Source organism: Pteronotus mesoamericanus, unplaced genomic scaffold (genome assembly GCF_021234165.1).
Source record: "Pteronotus mesoamericanus isolate MK-2021 breed Mesoamerican mustached bat unplaced genomic scaffold, CSHL_Meso_final scaffold_85, whole genome shotgun sequence".
NCBI lineage: Eukaryota > Metazoa > Chordata > Mammalia > Chiroptera > Mormoopidae > Pteronotus > Pteronotus mesoamericanus.
The window spans coordinates 3,451,159-3,472,051 of NW_026555329.1; the positions used below are offsets into that span (position 1 = coordinate 3,451,159).

The 20,893-nt window shown below is 42.6% G+C and overlaps 1 long non-coding RNA gene across 1 annotated transcript in view; it reads left to right on the forward strand.

The window, feature by feature from the left end:
• Positions 1–18,448, forward strand: part of LOC129062784 (uncharacterized) — a 94,932-nt gene extending 76,484 nt beyond the window's left edge. The window contains exon 3 of the long non-coding RNA XR_008528306.1: positions 17,548–18,448. This is a non-coding gene — a long non-coding RNA (uncharacterized LOC129062784). The remainder of the gene's footprint in view (positions 1–17,547) is intronic.
• The last annotated feature ends 2,445 nt before the right edge of the window (positions 18,449–20,893 follow it).

Here is a 20,893-nt window from a genome sequence, read left to right on the forward strand (position 1 = left end):
TGGAATAGTTATGACTATGTCTTTGAAAGATGAGACTTGCTTTTTCATTGGTATTTCCTGCCACTCCCTGCAGTGTCTGCTTTTCTGTAGTGTTTGCAAAGCCTGCCTAAAGGCAAAGCAAGTGACATGTTATCAGCATGATCTTTAGACTCTTAAGAGTCACATTCATTTTTTCCATCTTGTTGTCTCTCCTAAAAAATATTTATCAGTGCAACCAAAATAAGATGGAAGATAACAAATAGAAAATGCCTGTCACTCAAACCTGGCCAAGAACAGTCACTAAGCAGTAGGGAGAATTATGACACACTAGGTAAGAGCTGGGGCTTTGGAACCTGCTGTTCTGGGCACATCCATTTCCTAGCTTGGCAAGATTCTGAGAATCAGTTTTCCCACCTGTACAGTGGGGATACCCACCTATTGAAGTTGTTGTGAAGATTAAATATCAGTTGGCTAACACAGGATCTGGGCAACGGGAAGGGCTCTGTGAATGGCAGCCATTATTTCTATCTGCAGGACATTGGGTCGGGGGTGGAAGGTAAAGGAGCTTTTGTGTTCCTCATTGTTCATGGCACATTGTCACTGCTCACTAAGTATCAATACCAATCATGATGAAAGTGGGTGGATGTTCTCCCGAAAGGGCATGAAGGGCCTGTGCAGGGCAAATGTCAGACTCTTTGATGTGCTGCTGGGCCATAGCTGGCTTCTTAGAAACCCTGATGGACTCCAATTTTCCTCCTGCTGAATGTCGATCTTCTCTGAGGCTCAGGGTCCAGGCGGGAGAAGTTGAGAGAAAGCTCAAGTGTGGGTGGGACTCCCCACAGAAAAAGCTGCCCCAGGAATGCAAGGGGCTGGGACCCGAGTCCTCAATTGCCTTTTGTGAAGGGGCCCAAGATCCTAGATGCTCCCTGTGAGGGCTTAGCTTTCAGAGAAGACAAGTTCTAGGAAAAAAGTTCGACTGTTGCTTGTGGAAAACTAAATACATTTTTACTTTTTCATTTTTATCCTGACTTTGTTACTGTCGAGGGGGCAGGGATGGGGGTGGGGAGAGAGGGAGCAGGCAATAAGGGAACTGCAAAACTCTTCTAAATCTACTGGGCTAAAGCAGCTGTCGTGTCTCATGTTCTAAACAGGTTGTTGTTATTATTATTATTTTATCCATCAAAACTGGCTTGGAAAGGACTCTCGGCCCCCCTCAGGGCTCCGGACGGTATTGTTTGAATGGAGGAGCTGAGAATGACTAAAATATCGGGGCTATCACTTTGGCGAGTTATTTAACATTCCTAAGCTTCATTTCCCTCATCATTAGAAGGGGAATAAAATTAATACCTGGTTTAGGAAGCATTTGTGAAGCACAAATGTGATAAGACAAAAAATTGAACAGAGGGCCTGAGTCAAGTCAGCCTGAGTCAAGGCTGAGAGTGTGATGGCTGCAGGCTCCACGGTCACTGTTGAGGGTGCCGATTTCTGAGCTTTGGACACCACCAGCCCGTTTCCTTCTGCCAGTTTCCTTCCTTAAGAACTTGTGGGGACATGTCCCCCTCAGCCCTCCATCCCGATCAGAAGCAAAACTAGGGATGGGGGTGAAAGGAATTATCATTCCCCCTAAACACAACCTTCAAAACGGGGTACCTTTTCCACACATTTTAAGATACTGTGTTGACTGAGATTTGTTATATTTTTGATGAAAAGATAAGAGACAAAGCCATGAGAAAAAAGTCATTGGAACACAATGGAGGTGGTCAAAAGTTGGAAGCTTTCTTACATGTTCATTTCCTGCCTTCCCCATGGTGTAGGTCCTTGTTCTCTAGCAACCCCTCCCCCCACTCCCACTGTTATTTGAACATTTCTGCCCCTGTGCCTCCCAGTATTGTGGGTCCAGTCTCCCCTTTTCTCCCTGGATTCTTTTTAGGGTTGAGTCACGCTTTATTTGGAACCTAAGGCTAGGTAAGCCCTATCTCCCACAGTTGTAGGAACTGAAGGTGAAATAAGGCAAAGGTGCTCAAACACAGTAACCAAACTCAAGAAAACGTATTGTGTCATTAAGCGGTGTCTTCTTTGAATATTCTGAGCATGGTTGTGTTGCATCTTCCACAGCTTCACCTTTCTGATCAACACTTCTTAAATGGGTGGGTCGGCTCCAAGACGCATTCTGTGGCTAGGCAGCGGGGCTGGTGTTTTGTCTTCCTTTTTAGTGTTCTTATTCAATGCTAATTGCTCCACTCTCAGGACACAGCACTCGCCTTTCAATCTGATGAGTATCCTGTTTTCCCAGTGCCGCCCAAGCTGACTGTGTAGCAAAAGAAATGGGGGCCATGGTTGTCAAACAATTCTGGGCCTTGACCTGGAGGATGATTTGGTGGATCTTGACTTGACAGTCCCCTTATGGCCTACAGGGGCCGGTTTTTACCACCCATCCTGGGAGATTCTGATGCGGCCAGTTCCCAGACCAGCATTTAGGAACTGCTCTATCAGGGGTAAACACACACACACACACACACACACACACACACACACACACCCCCTGTGGCTCTCCAGCAGGTAATAAATCCCTCCAAGGGATCAGAAGCTCAGGGCCTCCCTTCTCCATAGGAGACAGCCCTAAAAAAGATTTTGAATGATAGGAAGATTTTGAATGATAAGAAGCCAAGTCTGGTCAAATTCCCAGGAATGGAATTTAACAGTGACTGATTACTCATCATCTGCTATTTGAGTGTCATAATAAAGACAAATGGGAGTTTGGGAAAGGATCTCTCTATAACTCACCTATAGCAGTCAGTGCATTGTGGACCACAGGGTAGGCCTCCAGGCCCCGAGAAGAGCAGTTACTAGTTAATAGGTACGCACTGAGCTTATAAAATGTTTTATTAAATGACAAAATCCTAAACATTATACAGGGTCCTATTTTGTGGTCTGTTTGCTGACTAAATTCCCAGATGACTTTAACGAGCAAATGGCAGCCTATTAAAATTACAGTAGTTTTGCAAAGAAAATAGCTCCCCAGAAGAGGAGAAGAAAACCACCAAGCTGCTACTGTGTTGATAGTTGTCCCAGGAGCTCCCTTCTCTTGCCCACAGCTCACTGGTGGAAGAAAATCTGCTGTTCTGAAAAATGTTCGCTCCTGTCTGGCCCGTCCTCCTGTGTCTTAGGGACATCACTTGCTGTTGCTGATCAGTCCCCAGCCTTGCTGACCTTGTAATGATGGGGAAAAGAACACTTTTGTGTGCATTTTGCTTAAGGAAAAAACATCTATCGTTAACCATGGGGAAAGAATGAATTTGCTTTTCCAATTTGGTACAGTGGTTCCCCCTTATCCATGAATACGTTTTCCATGGTTTCAGTTACTAGCAGTCAACCACGGTTTGAAAATATTGCATGGAAAATTCCAGAAATAAACAAATCATGTTTTAAACTGTACACCGTTCTGAGGAGCATGACGTAATCTCATGCTGGCTTCCTGTTCCATCCTGTCCAAGGCATGAATCACGTCTTTGTCCAGGGTATTCACACTGCACGTGCTACCGGCCTATTGGCTACTTAGTAGCTGTCTGGGTTATCAGAAAGAGAGAGAGAGAGCCCACATTTACATAACATTTTTTACAGTATGTTGTTATAATTGTTCTATTTTATTAGAACAAAAATACAGTATGTTGTTAATCTCTTACAGTGCCTAATACATAAATTAAACTTTATCATAGGTATGCATATGTAGAAAAAGCATAGTGTATATAGGGTTTGGTATTGTCTGCAGTTTCAGGCACCCACTGGAGATCTTAGAATGTATCCCCCGTGGATAAGAGGGACTGCTGTATCGAGACCTCAGCTTTCTTTCTAAAAACAATACTGTAAAGCAATAACCACTTAGTTCTACTAAGGTTTCAAACTGCAACCTTTTGTTTAGGTTAGAGGTCGCTGGACTTTTTGCTTTGGAGTATTGCCCTCAGAAAAGGCACTGTTTCGTGCAGACCAAAGGAGCAGCTTCTGAGCTCCTCTTTTTCTTCTGTATATTTCTGAGCGCTCATACAATGTCCAGGCATGCTCATAACATGGTTCTTGCTGTCTTAGAGTTTGCTCTTCAGTTGTGAACTCTGGCTGATTTAAGCAGCAAAGAAATCTGTGGACAAAATATTGTAATAACTGTGTATGATGCAGGTGAGTACTAGAATTGTCAGGTGGGTCATTTCATAAGTTATATAAAAGTCTAATCACTATGCCGTACACCTGAAACTAATATAAAATAATACTGAATGCCAACCCATAATTTAAAAAAAAAAACCCCACCTTTGCTGCATTCATTAAAAAATAAAGTCATTGACAGGTCATGGCGGGTGGGAAGCATCGAAACCCTAGGGAGGCCGCAGGAGCTGCTCAGAAAGCAGTCGGAGCCAGGACCATGATCAGAACTGTGGAACCAGCCACTTAGTGAGACCACTGCTCCTGCCGTGGTAAAACATGCCAGGCCACTGTGTGCTGACCACCCTGCCTTCTGTGAGGGGCTGGACCCTACTCTGAAACCATGGCCTTTGTTGTCCTCTGGAAATTACAGCATTTGACCCATGGCCATGTGAACACTACAAGCCACCAATGAAAACTGGTCCTGTTACTGTGTAGTCACACTCTGTCAAGGACACAGTTGTTGTTTCCTTTACATCCTGGAGATGGTTATGGTGATTGAAAGGCAACTCTTGTCCATGGAGGGATAAGTTTTCAGTCAGAAGAGGGCTGGGCAAGGGTGAGCATGCTGGGCCTTCCTTGGTCCTTGCCATCCTGGTTCTTTTTGGGTCCATGTGTAGCTCTGCTCTTGTCTGAAGAATGCCTGGCTGCTCTTGATACCAATGTGTACCTTGCTCCTAACGCCGTCACCTCTGCCCATCATCAGTTTGGGTAACTGTAGGCCATGGGACAGAGTTGGGAGAGAGTGACAACACAACAGAAAATCTTATTTTATGAGTGAAATCAACATTCTAAAGGATAAATGGAAGAAAAGGATTATTTTCCTCTGAGGAAACTTAATACAAAATAGACGTAGGGTGGGCAAGCTGGTATAAATTCAGTTCCCAACTGTTTATGAGAAGCTATCATATTCTGGTCACAGCGATGAGCTGGGGATACAAGATGAATAAGGTGGACAAGCCAGGAGCCCTTTGGTCAGTATGTAATTAGAAGTAATGAAGCTAAAGGTCTGCATTCTGTTCTTTCAGACTTCAGAGGAGAAGTGCCCAACTTAACCTGGAAAGTATAAGTGAGTGATCCGAAGGGATGATGTCAGGCATCAGGAAGTAAGGCAACAGATCCAACTCTTCAGAAGGAATTAAAAGTAAGACCCAGGCAGAGGGAGATGGGATCTAAATAGAGAGAATAGCACCTCAAGGGAGTGAGTTCAAAGCAGTTCCAAGGGATTGGTCCAGAAAGTGCAAAGTTGGAGAGAATGGAGAGGAAGTGATGTCATCAGAGCTGCCAAACTTTCTGAAAAAATTAACATGGCAGCGATGAGTGAGGTCTCAGTCTGGTTGGAGATCCATGAAGCAATTATGCTGACAATAAGCTCACTCACAAGGGCCAAAAACAAGAAGCTTGTCACATACATCAAGCTCATTCAAACGTGCTTCGGGGGAACCGAGAGACTTAAGTCCAAGCAATATTGTTAATATTCTCCATCAAATGTTGGATCAAGGCCAGAGAGGGTGTTCTGTAATAAATTTTTTTCCATTGGATTTTATCCTGTGTGATCTATAAAGCTTAGGGCTGTCTATTGCGAAGCCCTGTTTAACTAGAAGCGACTGACATTTCGGTCTTGTAGAAGCTGAGTATGTATGGCTCCAACCTGAGAGGGATGGAAATTACTTTTATTCAACACTGTACCATTGTTGGAAAGATTATAAACCATACGACAAACCTTAAGTCTTTGAGCCTCCCTCTTTGCATGCAATTGGGAAATTTACCCAATTGGCCTCAGTAGAAATCAGTTTTCTTGCTTGAAATGGCAAAGATGCACCAATACAAGAATTGAGCTTAAAGGGTTTGGAGACATACACCAATCACAACCAGGTGCTTTTCTAAAGACTGCTGACCAAGTACTGTCCTCTCTAACACACCAGGCTTATCGGTCTGCAGTAGCCATTTGGCACCAGCAACCAGGCTCCGCACCAGACTGGGGTCATGGTAACCGACAGGACAGAAGCAGGTCTCTACTCTCACGAAACTCCCGTTCTGGTCGTGGGACTCGACAATAATCAGATCACAAGCAGGAGAGGGTTCGGTGGGGACTCACACCGTGAAAGCTATCTATCAGGAGCATGGAACAGAGAATGACTGGAGGGGAATGGTAAGGGAAGGTGTCTCTGAGGAGGGGACGCTGGGCAGAGACTTGAGTGATAGGGAGGCTACCATGGAAAGATCCAGGGGAGGGAAGAGCAAAGGCCTTAAGGAAGAAATGGGATTGACAACTTCACCAAGTGCTGGGAGGCAGGGGTGGGGGGGAGATTCCAGCTGAGGGTTCGATCCCAGCTCTGCCACCTGCAAACTATATGACTTTGGGTATGTTCCTTAACATCTCTAAACTTTACATTTTTTCTCTGTAAATTGGGAAATATTATAGTGTCTGCTTTTATGTGATAAAGCAAACAGAATACCTGACAAAGCGTGAGTTTAAATATATATAACCCTTCTTCTTCAGTAATGCGATTAACAACTTTTTATTGAGACCTCCTGTGTTTCAGGCATTATGCTGCAAACTTATTGCTGGGGTGTTTGCTGCTGCTGTCACCTAGTCCTGAAGTTTGGGGAAGGAGTTCCCTTTTTAGGCTCTGACCTTAGGGGAGAAGCTAGTTCTTTCAGTATTACAGGTGGTACTTGTGAACAAAATGCTGGGTTATTGTAATACCTCAAAAACACTAATTTCCCCAATAAATCCTTATTGTGTGCCTGCTCTATATTAAACAGTATTTTAGGTACTGAAGACAAATTGTGAATAAAATCAAGTCTGTGAGCTCATGGATTTTATAGCTGAACACTCTTGAAAAAGACTTTTTTTTTTTCTTTAAAATACTTTATTTATTTATTTTTAAGTTTTTTTTATTTACTTTTTAAATACATTTGTCTCTGCCTCCCCCCCACCTCTTTCCCTTGCCCCCTCCCACCTTCCCTCCCTCAGCTCTTCCCCTTTGGTTTTGTCCATGAGTCCTTGCTATATGTTCCTTGACTGAAAAAGACTTTTGATTGTCTAATTTGATTAGAGGTTTCAACAAATAATCCTGTAACCATTCCTTAGGTACAACTAAAATCAAGTGTTTGGAAGAAGGATTCTATTTGACCACCAAAGCGCTCACCACTCTAAAGTGGGGCCACATTCTCAAGAGGTGTTCGAGGGGTGAAAACACAGGAAATCTGAGTAGAAATCTAAGGCACACGCTGCTTTTCGCAGTCAAGAAGAAATCCAGAGGAAGCACGTTGTATATATTGAAAGAGCTTGTGTGTTGGAGTCAGGTAGACCAGGGGTTTAAGTCTGCTTCTCAGTCCTTAAACCTCAGTGTCCTCCTCTGTGAAGTGGGACTTGGACCCACCTGAAGTTTTATGCAAATTAAATGAGATAATATAAAGTTTCTAGTGAAGTAATTGATGTAACTAATATTGGCATACAATGAATGCCACCCCCAAACACACACACACACACACACACACACACACACATTCAGAACAGTTTTCTTCACCACCAGCAAAGCTGAAGTTATGTTTTAGACTTATGGTCGATCTCAATGATAAAAACTTTGTTGAGGCTGGAGATCTGAGATGTCATATTGGGAACTGTTATTTCAGGTGCCCCCTACCTGCTCACCAGAGATGCAGTTTTCTCATTAGAAAGAGAGAGAGAGAGAGTGATGGTTATGGGCAGAAGTCACATAAGACGGTGTGAGGATTAAGTGAGATAATATATACAGAGAGGTTATAGCACAGTGCCTGACATTAGGAAAACAAAAACTGCGGCGGTTATTCATATGGCATTTTAAATTGTCCTTGCCAGGTGGTCTTGGGAAAAAGCCACACTGCGGACCCAGAACCTCCTTGCTTTAGATTTGAAGCTGAGAGCAGGCAATGCAGGCTTTAACCTCATTTGCTCTTAGACAATGGCAGTACTCTGTCTCTTATGAGAAATGTGCATACAGCATCACTTGGGACATTGGACAAATCCGTCGGATAAGTGTGATGAACCAGAAACGCATGGAGTGAGTTTTCCACTAGGACACAAAAAGGTAAAAAAAATATCAAAGAGAATAAGATTACTAAAAAAAAACCCCAACAATTCACACTTTGTTTTGGTAAACAGAGAATGTTGAGAATTTGAATAGTATGAGGCTTGAAAAATCATTGCAAGAGTATAACATGCTTTATATATACATATTCATCCAACAAATATTTATATAACACCCAGTATATTCAGGCCAATATTTTTTGATGTTCTATTCTAGAATCCTAGACCTCAATTTCATTGACTATCTTGTGTACTCATCTCTAGCTTTCCTGAAAGTGTAGCTAAAAATTTACCCAAATTCCAAACAAATCAGCATATTCATGGGGGACATGTGCATTTTCTTTCAATTAAACTTTGAAATTTAATTAGTAGGTCTCAGGAGCATGCAGTTGACATTATCGTCAACATTATGCAAACGCTGATCCAAAAGAACCATGGCCAAATTTGTACTCATTGTAGAAAATGGAGAAGGCTGTGGGCTTTGCCAGAGTCAGCTGTCCCCAAGTCCCATCTCTTCTTCAGCAAATATCAGAATGTAGTTTGAGCATCAATTGTGAAATGATATAATTCAGTTCTTAAAATTTCACATTTTAAAAAATCACATTGCTTCATCTGATGCTCTGATTTGCATTATTCAACCTCTAAAGTGATAGGCACTCTTTAGAGGTATTTTTCCACCATTAGCTATTCCATTTCTATAGCCTACCCTTACTAGTATCCTTACTAGCACCAAAACCAGAGATTACAAGAAAACCACATACTAATATCTCTCGTGAGTACAGATGCAAAAATCCTACCAAAATATTAACAAATTGTATCCAAGGAAATAAAAAAGGGTAATACATCAGAACCAAGTGAGGTCCATGCCAGGAAAGCAAGTCTGGCTGAATATTCAAAATCAGTGGATGTGCTTCACCATATTAACACACTAAAGAAGAAAAGCCACTTGATCATTACAATAGATGCAGAAAAAGCATATGACAAACTCAACAATCATCCAAGATAAAAACTCTCAGCAAATTAAGAATAGAAGAAAAATTCCTCAACCTGGTAAAGGGCATTTATGCACTCTCTATAGCTAACATCATATTTGGTGGAAAGAGACTGGAAGCTTTCCCCCAAAGACTGGAAACAAGGTAAGGATCTTCTCTCTCCCCACTCACATTCACTGCAACTGAGGAGCAAACGAAAGAAAAGGCGTATGTATTGGAAAAGAAGAAATACATTTGTCTCTATTTGCAGACATGGTTGTCTATAAAAATGCTCCTAGAACTTAAAAAGTGAGGAAACATAATCAATACATAAAGTCAATTATATTCCTCTATAACAGCAATGAGTGATTGTAGATAGTGAGAACTAGCTTTCTCACTGTGGAAGAAAAGAGTTATAGTTAACAAGGGGGCAATGCTAGAATGAACCAGGTGGTGCTACACTGGAGTCAGAGATACCAATATGGAGTCACTTTATTTTTATAGGTACACAGATGAATAGATACAGAGATAAATATACACAGGCATGTACACATAGCTTAGTATATATGCTTACATATCCTAGCTCTGCCCACTAAGAGGGCCTGGCAGCAGCAACACTCCTTGGCATCAAACACATCCTGCTCCATATCTTTGTTTCTAAATATCATTTCCCAATAAAAGGAACCAGGTGTTCTTGGAAAAACAGCTAATTCTAGGGCTGCAGCAGTGCAAAGGGCACACGGCGCTGTGTTCTTCCTTCCAAAAATCTATAACTCGGTCTAAACACCACACAGACCCAAATGGATAGATCTGCTCCAAAATATCTGACCATTACTTTTCAAACACGCCCATGCCACATTACACATGGAAAGACTGAGGGACTGTCATAGGCCAGAGACGACAACTAGGTGCAGCGTGGTATCCTGGATGGGACCCTGGAGCAAAATATAAAAGGGACAGTAGTGAAAAGACTAGAAAACTCTCAGTAACGTCTTTGGTTAATGGTATCATACCAATGCCAATTTCTTAGTTTTGATAATTGTACCGTGATTAGGTAAGATAGTAACATTAGGGGAAACTGAGTGGAGGATATATGGGAACTTTATGGGTTTTTTAAAGAACTTTTTCAAAGTCTAAAATTATATTAACATAGAAAATTTAGAAGAAGAATAAGAGGAGCGGTGGGGGCTGATAGTGAATGAAATTCTCCCTCCCTGCTGGGAGTTGGTAGTTGTTGCCTAAAGTTAGGCATAGCATTTAAAGCATAGTTTCGAGCGATGCATGGGTAACTCTTTGAAGGTTAGAGCTAAGAGAGCGAACGTGGGTGCCCCTGGGGATCAGGCCCGGACTGCAGGCCCGCGGGCCTGCGGGCTGCTGCTCTGCACTGCAGGCCTTTTTAAAACACTTACCCCAACCTTGCAAAAACAGCACAAAGATTTCTCCAAATGTTAACATTTTACACAAATGTAGTACAATAATCTAAAACCAGGAAATTGATAGGACACTAGCAACGACTTTACAGATTAGCTGTAAACTGCTATTAATTAATCTACAAATGTCTTTGTTCTGCTAATGCCCTTTCATGGGGCGAGGCAACCTACACTCTCACGTTGCCTGAATTCGTTACCATCTCTTGTTACTCTCCTCCAGCCTCTGACCCTTCCTCAGTCTTCCTTTGCCTTTCAAGACTTTTGGAGACTCCTGGCTGGTTATATTGTAGAATATTTCTCAATTTGGGTTTTTCTGAATTTGGGTTTTGTCTAATGTTTTCTGCTTTTCTGATCACGTGCACATTGCTCTGGATCAAAATAAAAATGCATAATTCAAACAATTCCCTGCCGATCCCCAATGGACATTACCTGGGTGATCCTTTTCTGATGTAAAATACAGCCTCCTGTCAAGAATTAATTTTTATATATTAAGCCTTTTCTAAGGCTACTAATGTGGGCCTTTTTTTTTTTTTTTTTTTTCCTGGTTCCGTCTTTGGTGGAGGTGAAGAATAAGCCCAATTTCTGGGCCCCTCCCCAGGATTCAAGCTGGCAGCAGGGACCAGGTCTGCTTCCCTCAGGTCTCAGGAGCGGAGCAACTGCTGAGGCAGGGCCGGGCTTTGGACCAGGCAGAGGTGCCTGGGGGCTTGTTAGAGTGAGGGTAAGCCTCCTCCCCAGAGGTTCCGGCAGCCCCTCTGAGGCCCCCCTCCTCCCCACTGTCGCCGGACACTCAGGTGCCGGCCTCTTCAGGTCTCTGCCTGCCCAACACTTGCCTTTGGCTCAATCTTAGCATCTCACTCCCTTCAAACAAAGGGAATGGAGACCCTCGGCATCTCCAAATGCTCTCCCTGTCTTTTGAAGCTTTGAGAGAATTTTTGCACTGGCATAAATCAAAGGAGGGTGAGCTTATTCATTTAGCTCGTCAAAAAAAAAAAAAAAAATCCCACTGTCATCATGTCACATTCAGAAGTTTTTTCTTTTAATAGCTTTATTCTTTTCCCGTTAAGAAAGGAATTGTTCCAGGGCACTCATTCCATACTGTATATTAGCCATTTCATTTTTCACGGAGGGGAAAAAATACCTTTCCACACATGATTAATACTGCAGTTGAATACCAGAAGAGCCGGCCGTGTGCTGGCTTTGGGTCATCCATCAGCAATTTAACATCTGTAATCTAGCCCCAGTGAGTCAACGTTAACATCATGAACAAATCATGGCTGGTCTGTGGTTGCAGCAGTTTATGGACCTTGTGTGAGCCGAGCATGCATTCTTCCCCGGGGATTTGAAAATGAGGATGATCTAAAGTACGGAGGGCCACATATGAAAAGAGGACCCACAGATTTTTGTCTTTTCAATTCTTGCCAATGGGAGTTCAAAGCCCTGCCCTTTCCTCTCTAAGGGAAGATCAGAAAGAGAAGAGTGAGGCTCCTTTTTAAGAGATGAGGGGACAAGCATTGTCAGAAAGGTGCTGTTTGCAGAATCAGAACTGTGGCATAAATATGCTTTTACTGTTTTTTTCCTCCCATGGATCTGAATTGTGAGCGCATGGAATTCTCACTGCACTGCCTTGTGCAAACACTTTCCATCCGAGGCTCAGACATGGTGGAAATAGCACAATGTGTCTTGAGGTGAGTGGACTGGGTTCGAGTCCCTGTTCCCAACTTTGCATTTGTCTCTGGATGGGTTGCTTACCCTCTCTGACCTCCCTGGGATGGGTTTTCTCTGGGATGTTGACATCCACCACCCGGGGCTGGTGTAAGGCTCCAGGGAGCCACTCTCATGCGTGTGCTGGCTCCTAACACATAGTAGGTCCTCCAGGAACATGTGTTTCTGCTCCTCCCTTCCTCTCTCCTCCCCAAAGAGAGCAAGGTGTCTCGGCCAGGATTAACCGATCAAGACAACTTTTCTGGAAGTTAGTTGAAGGGCAGATCCTTTAGGGGAACACGAATAGCTTTATAAATTGCCTTCAAAAGTCACACCAAATCCTTCAGCCAGTTTTAAAGGAACTGTTTACCGCTGCATATGGCAGTCATTATTTGGAATAATAAACCCTCCGAGAATCTGAACATTCATGGGCCAACAGATGGGTCAACCTGCTTCGCAATTTAACAAAGTAATTTATTTCAATCACCGGGACAGGGCATGTGAAGATTACTAATTCAGTTCACAAGCAAAAGGAGCAAACACCACTACGTGGCTGAATTGTGCAGCCTTTATGGAAATGCACACCTGTTCAATTGGTTTGGAGACAGTCTTCATTTCGATTAGTGCTTCCTTTTCTTGGAAGGTGTGTAGTAAATTGCCATGGATTCCTCTGCTGAAACTCATGTGCTAATTGGTGTCAGGATGAGATAAAGATCTCAGAGAAAATTTATACCACAGCATAGGAAAAATTAAGGTCATCAAAGTCGGCGTTGGAAAGTAAAACAGGTGTATCAGAAGTATATTCTTATAATAATTGGGCAATGGGTTATTCTTTTTTCTTGAAGCAATCTACACAGAGTTTAATGGGGAAGAAGAAAAATCAGGGTCATTTTTCCCTCATCTTCAAATCTGCTTCAGTCTCCTGCATCTTGAGTCCATTTCTCTCCATCCTTACTCAGAAGAGACTCCACCTCTCTCCATCCATCCTTCCTCACCATCCCTCCAGGGAGCGAGGAGTAGAAGAGGAGGTCAGAGAGCTTCTTGGGAGAAGTTTGTAGGCGCTCACAAGTGAGATTCAAGGTGTTAAACAGAGCTGTCTGGCAGCCCTGATCTTGCCCATCTCGTCACCCCACCTCCTGACACTGAGTTTGATAGAACATCTACGATGATGTCAGGAATCTTCACCAAAAGATGGTGCCTGGTTCACATTGGAGAGCTGGCATGTGTTAGGTACGATGACTAATGCTACAAGATTGTGTGGGTGCCCTTTTTGAAAGGAAAATCCTTTTCTTTCTTCTACAATCTTTCTCCACTTTGATGTCTGCAATTATTGCTTCAATATAACCGACTTCCTTCTTCCTCACCATCCTTCCCAAAATATTTATTTATTGGCTTGCTCTCTCTCTGCCAGAGGTCAGGCTAGATACTGGGGTTCGAACCTCACTCCATCTCTTGGGCAGTGGGGAGATGGGCAGGGATGCAGCAATTATAGTTCAGTGGAGAGATTACCAGCATTGGAGGTAAATGCAGGTGATGAGGGTATCCAAGTAAGAGCTATGAAAAGACACCTTTATTTTTTTTAAAGTCTCCATGTATATAAGGAAGGTCAATAAATACCCCTATAGGGGTGCAAAATTGTGGTACATTTGGCATGTTTATCAAATTTTCAACACAAATTCAAGAACTGTATATATAAGCTCATTTAGAGGCAATGTCCAGAGTCTCAGTTTCAGAAATTTCGTGAGTATGAGGCCAGGACCCAGTGGCCCTTCCCACAGCCACTCGACGACGCCTCCTGAATAGCTGTTAGTCCCATTTGGTTGTCCTACCTTCCCAACCCCCTGCCCTGACTCTCCCACCCACTTTCAGCTCAAAATGTCTCCAACTCAAATTTTCACCTTCCCCTCAATTACCAAATCAGCGCATCTTCCCCAAGTTCCTCTTGCAGTGACGGGCAGCAACACACTGTCACTCCCCAGCTCTCCTCCTGGTCATTGTCCCTCCAAACCTGACCAGGTATCAAGAGCTGTGGGCCTGATGTCCCAAACTCCTCCAGGCCTGTCCCTCTTCATTTTTCATTGCCTCAGTGAAGGCCCCGTGGCCATGCACCTGCATCGTCATCAAGCCTTGCAAGGGGTCTCTCCCTTTCCTGACTCTCACCCACACATCCATCGCCTACCCAGCTGGCAGATTGATCTTCCTGGTACCCAGACCTCCCCCAGCTCCCCGTGGCCCACGGAATTACATCAAAACTTGCCAGTGTGAGAATCAAAGCCTTTTCTGGAATAGCCACAATCTCCCTTTCCATTCCTGTCTCTTACCCCGCCCCCCACACACTCGAAGCACAGGAAGGATACGAGCCGTCCCTCCAATGCACCTTTACTTCTCCACCTCTGAGCAGGTAGGGATGCTGCCCCTCTGCCTGCAGGGCCATCGCTGACATTCTGCCTGTTGAAACTCTACCCTTCCTTTAAAGTCCACTTCAAATGCTTCAGGAAATCTTCCCCCCTCTCCCCGGCCCCCTTGAGCCAGATGCGTGGCTCTCTCTTTTGAACACGAGCAGCTCTTTGATTTTTTTACTGTCTTATGGAACTTATCTTTTTCTAACTTGCATTCAATTCAGTCCCATTCTGCACGTATTTAGCGAGCACCTCTTAGGAGCCAGAGACTGCGGTATGCGCTGGGGATAAATGAGATGCAGAAGCCCCCTCTCCTCATGGAGGAGTTTACAGTCTAATAGAGGAGGCTCACAGGTAAATACTCAATTATAATAAGGTGATGGAGTAGGAGCATATCTGGTGGTAGCACATAGAAGAGCTGCCCACATAAGCTGGTTAGAAGAAAAAGGCACAGGGTGGGAAGGAAGAATCCACAGGTGACCCCAGTTATTTATATTTTAATTTATCTTTTCTAGGTGGGCATGTTCTTGAGGAAACTGGCCCATATCACTCGATCTCCTTAGGTCTGAGCATCGTGCCTACACGCTGGCACTTAAACAACTGTGGGAAGACTTTTCTGTAGAGTCCCCAAGTCTTAAATATGCATGAAGTTCCCTGGTGGAGAAATAATGGTCTTGGGAGAAAAGTAAAATAGAATAAAATGCAAAAAGAATTTTTGACCTCAAAGTTGTACTCTTCGCTGGAGCTTGGGTTGATTAATGTGCTCTCTCCTTACTCAGTCCCATTTCACAGCTTTTACAAAGAAAGGTACAGACTTTGGCACTGAACTCAGGCAACAGTGTCTGAAGTCGAAAGGCTTTCCTGTGCCGTCAGTCACTTCAGAATTACCCCAGGACCTGCAGTACAGTGACTTCTGTAGAAGCCCACAGGTGGGGCTGGAGAAGCCACTGCTCAGCACTGAACATTCTGGAATCTGGAGGAAAAAAAGACTGTCATCTTGTAATGTGCTGAGAGGGACATTCTGACTGGCTAGCAGTTACTCAAACTCTTTCCTTTTCCTTCCTGGGACTGGTCTGCAGTTCCCTCCTCCCTGGTGTTTAGAGAGGTCATGTGACCGCGGTCTAGCCCACGGGATGTAGCGGGCTTAAGGGCCACTACCGAGTCGCCCAGCTCTCTCTCCTGTTGGGAAGATTCCTGTTGAAGATGCAGAGTCAGGGAGGGAAGCCCTAGGGCCCCCACGTGTCCAAGTGGAAGCTGCCTGCCTACTCGGCACACCCACGTTGGACTAGCAGGTGAGTGAGAAAATATCTTCCACTCTGTTAAGCCACTGAGATTTAGGGTTTATTTGTTTGAGCAGCTGGTGTAACCCTAACTAATACGATCCACTTTACACTGTGCTCAGAGAAGTGAGGACAAAGAAGCAAAGCCTCCCTACCAGTGCCCTGGGAGACCCGATTTTCCGGGAGGTGGCTGCGTTGCTTGTCTGTGGGTGCCCTCAGCGGGCCTCGGGAAGCTGCTGCTTCTCGATTTGCTGCTCGGTACTATGTTTGAAGTTGTTCTGCATTAAATTAAAAAATCAGTAGTTTGAATGTGGATGCAAATTCCTAATAGCTTTAGCAACTGAAGAAAAATTTCCAGATGTTTCACAAAAGCACTAAAATACAGTACATTGTGTTTTTTGTCAATGGGAAATTATTCACAGGGCAATAAAAAGTTGTTTTTTCAGTAAACAGATTATGTTTCAGTCTGCGGTGTGAACACTTAAATGGAATGATGCAATATGCCACTTTTTAAAAGAGGGTTTTAAACATGTCAGTACGAACCTTTCAGTCCTCTGTCCCATAAATTCAACTTTTAAAAATGAAATCAACCTGAGCCCTGTGAAAGCTCGTACTCCTATATCAAAACCAGTGAAATTTGCCTGTTTATTGCCACCTATGGAATGTGGCAAAGAAACATTCTTTTCACCTGGGACAATTTCTTCAACTTTACACCAAGTGAAATTTAATTGCTTTCACTTCCTGGAATCATTAGGTATTAGTCCTGCAGGAGGCGGAGCCAAAAGGAAAAGCTGAAAAATACGTCTGTGTTTAATACATTTCACCTTGGAAGTGTATCCTTCTTCCCTCTACTACTGGTTATGCCACAAGTTTCAGCTGGGGAAGCCACTTGAGAAGGACTTAAAGAGGAGGGAAATTATAAAGGAAAAAAGAAGTAACAGGTATCCTGTCGGGAAGGGGTGAATTGGCACTCGACGCAATTACTTTTGTTTCAATCACTGCTATCAGTTAAACAATTGGAATATCTGATTATTCTGAGGTTTAGTTTTTTTTGGTATGTTTCTGTCTTCATTTAATAAAAAATAGTAAGTATGGTACCAGGTAAGCATAAGAAACCTGGGCAATCCTTTGTATGGGCAACGATTGTATGACACCCAGAAAAATAAGAATAGTACAAAACGAGTATTGTCTGATAATCTTGTTCATGTTATGACAGGTTGTTTCACTTTTTAAAGGGATTCATGGATCCTTTCATATTTAATTATAAATCATATATTAAAGTTCCTTATAGAGTATTTGAATAAAGATTATGGTAATTACTTGACAGACAGGATGAGAAAGGGTAAAATTAAAGACCCTTGTTAAAGTCATGGCCAGAAATGAAGATGACCCATCTCTGTACAGACAACGTGAGACAAAGGGAAGGTGGCAGCCTTGGGACACAATACTTTCTGTTCACAACCATTGTAAAACAAGGTATACCTGTGTCCCTTGTTGTAACTGTCCTTCTTTACTTTTCAGGATGCTGGGCACATGATACCCTGTGAAATGCTCATTGGAATCACACGACAGGACACTGTTAATCGCAGGCTGAGACTTGAAGATCCTTCATTCTTTGAACAGCACCACGCATGAAATATAGAGTTGGAAAATGTGCAAAGCAAGAACATAATATGACTTTTCTTGGGATAGATATGAACGGGGCAAGACAACTAAGTGAGAGAAGCAATTTTTCTATAGGCAGGAACTCGCATTTGTACACACGATGGTCTCAGAAGTTTAATAGCATTGGAGTCTAAGCATCCTCTATAAATCTTAGTATTTTTTGTCAAAACAATAGAAACCATTCTTTCCTAATGGATCACTATAAACTGTGTGTGTGAATTTAAAAAATGAAGAAAATAATTATTTTCTGCTAAAGAATTTTAAGAAGTGGATAATTTTGGTGCAGAAAATTCAACTTGATTAAAGCCTCTATATTTCACTCTTTGATTACCCAGACTTCCATTTACTTTGAAGGCATATTTTTCAAGATAGGAGGAAAGAAGATATTTCATTTGACTGTTCATTAGCTTGATTTAAAGCTTATAAATATTTAGACCAGTAGTGTTCAGGCCTCTGTCTGCACTGTTGAACCAGACCACACCGCTGTTAGGGGAGGGCCTGCCCTCCTGTATCCACAAATCAACCTAGAAATCCTCAGTTTCTTTACTTTCTCTCCCATGCACATGGCAGACGGTAAAGATTTCTTTGCCTGTGAAACACCTCTTGATGTTCACGCATTTCACTGCCTTTCACCCTAATGTAAGGCTGGCCAGGAGGGGTTTCTCCTTCGGAATTTCCTTATGCAAGGAAGGAAGGCTTTCTGGGGCCTCCATATCGGGTCTCTTCTAGGCTCTGGGAGGTTATACAAGTCAAACAGACCCAGTCCATTAATTTTTAGAAACTGTTTAAAGGCGGAAGGAGCCAGTTAAACCTGAAGACATTAGATCTACCTGATGGCTGTTCAATCTAACAGCACAGAACTATACTCAAAGAGAATTGAACTCAGTATTAGTGTCTGACTTATGACTGTTTTGAACCATTTAATTTTGCAGTAATCTCACTTCTAAAAAATTATATTCTTAAAAGAAAGCCATGCTGAGAGGAGCAGAAGCTAACGCTGACATATCAGTCTTTGATATGGAGGTACAGTAGGCAGACATGAATTTATCCAGATTAAAAACAAATGTGTAATGGAAGTTGAAATATAAAGAACTTCTCCATTTATCTTCTTGACTAAAGGGGGAAAAAAAACACCGTACACATTGTAGATCATTTGAGTTTTAGGCTGATGATTTGAAACATTTTTATAATAATTCAGTGGCTCTTTTTGAATATCCAGATGTTAATAATGGTTCCCTGCTATGTGATTAGGAATGAATCTGCCAAGGAAAAATGAAGGCCTTTCTCTTGGGGAAAGTTGAGTTACTTCTGTTATTTTCCCAGGCTTCCTGGGGAAGTCTATCAACATGTGAATAAATGATGGGAACGGGAGTCTGGCTGGTCACCATGGAATTATCAGCCTTGTTTTCTGAGTTCGACCTTTATTATTTACACAATCAGCTTGAAATATGACAAATGTAGTGACTTTCCAAGGATTTTATTTATTGAAATCCAGCAGTCCTTACAGGTTTTGAGGTTGCAAAGTCTGCGTTGTTTTAATAAGAGTTTCTGGTGTCCCTGGTTTTGAAGGCCAGGACTTTTGCCCAAATTAAGAAATGATATGAATAACAACTGGGGAGTCCCTCCTTTAAATTAAATTTTTCTTAGGAGGAAGGTAGCATTCTTTAAAAAGAGAAGAAAGGAGACATTTAAAATGCATAAACCTCTCTTCAAGATGCCTAGTATACTTGGATAATTTTTATTTTATTGTTCTCTGCCTGATAGGAGACCTGCTTTAATTTTTCTTTAGTAGTGCAGGTGTTATGCTAGGGTTGTCTTGGGTCTAGAATCTCAGAATAATTATGTGCAAGCATTAACATAACTTTTGGTTATTGGGAAAATAACTCCTGGTCTTTATTTTTATATACGTTATACTTAGAAACTGAAGCATTTCTGGTGGAATATCTAAAAGTAAAGATATCTACACTGACCTCTTTCTATACCTGACTCATTATTCACTCAATAACCACTTATTAAGGTTGTCCTTAGTGATTTGTTGTGAAATTAAAGGTTTCTTTTGGCAAAACAACAACTTATCATCTGAGAAATGAGAAGGTCATTACATTTTTAGTAGCATTTATTGGGCATTTAATATGTGTAGCATTTTGCAAAGGAACAGAAGGTAAAGCAGCATTAATAACAACAATAGACAGCCTGCAAAGCTAACATTTATTGCATAAAACAGGCCAGACACCGAGGTGAACATATTACCTGCTTGGCTTATTTCTTCCTCGAGCACCTTTGAGGTTGGTAGTATAATTATTTCCATTCAGAGAAGAAAAAGTGGAGGCTCACTGAGGTGCAGGCATTTCCTACCACCACCCAGCTGAGGCCAGAGCCAGGACACAACCCCAGGGAATCTGTTTCCGGAGCTCTTTTCAGTAGGAACCTCTAGGTCCGAGGCCCTCAAAGGGTGGTTCACGGACCACCTTCTGGGGACCTGCGCGATCAAAGCACTAACAGTAAGACTTTATTTGCCCTTTTCACATGCTGACATTTACACTGACGGGGTGAGAGCAACGACAAGGAAGCCGACTGGTCCTCAGCAGAGGTAAAGCCCTGGTGTCGGGCTGTACCGGCGTCACTGTGTTCTCCACCGCCATGTGCTCCCAGCGGAGAAGAGCCAGTTTCATGTAAGAGTGTCCCTAGGGAAGGAGTAAGCAAAGTATTAGTTTTATTAAAGCTTGACTGTTCCGTACGCATTTCTTTAATACTCTGTGTGACAAAAGCGGACATGGGGATGAAGCCCTTCTCCTGCTCCTGACGGTTGTCTTGAGGAGAAGCTCTTGAGTTGTGAGCTGAAGAGTCACTGCTTTTCATGGAGCTCCTTTTTCACTTGAAAGAATTACAGGCGTACAATGGATATTTATAAAGACAGGCTGACTGAGTAGGTCTTTTTACCAGAATAAACAAAGGAAGCGTATTGTGTGAGGAAACCACAGATAATATTTATGGCTAATGATAAACTTGAGCTTTCAAGAGAAAACTAGAATTTGGAAAAATTTGTATTCACCATCATGAGCTCAATAGCTTTAGAATCCTTCAAGACTTTCCTGATGACGTCAGAGGTGATGGTCACATGTGATGTTTTGATATTATAAAATCAAATGTGCCAATATTTGGAAGAGTGTATAACTTAGTGAACCAGTATTTCCCCAATAAT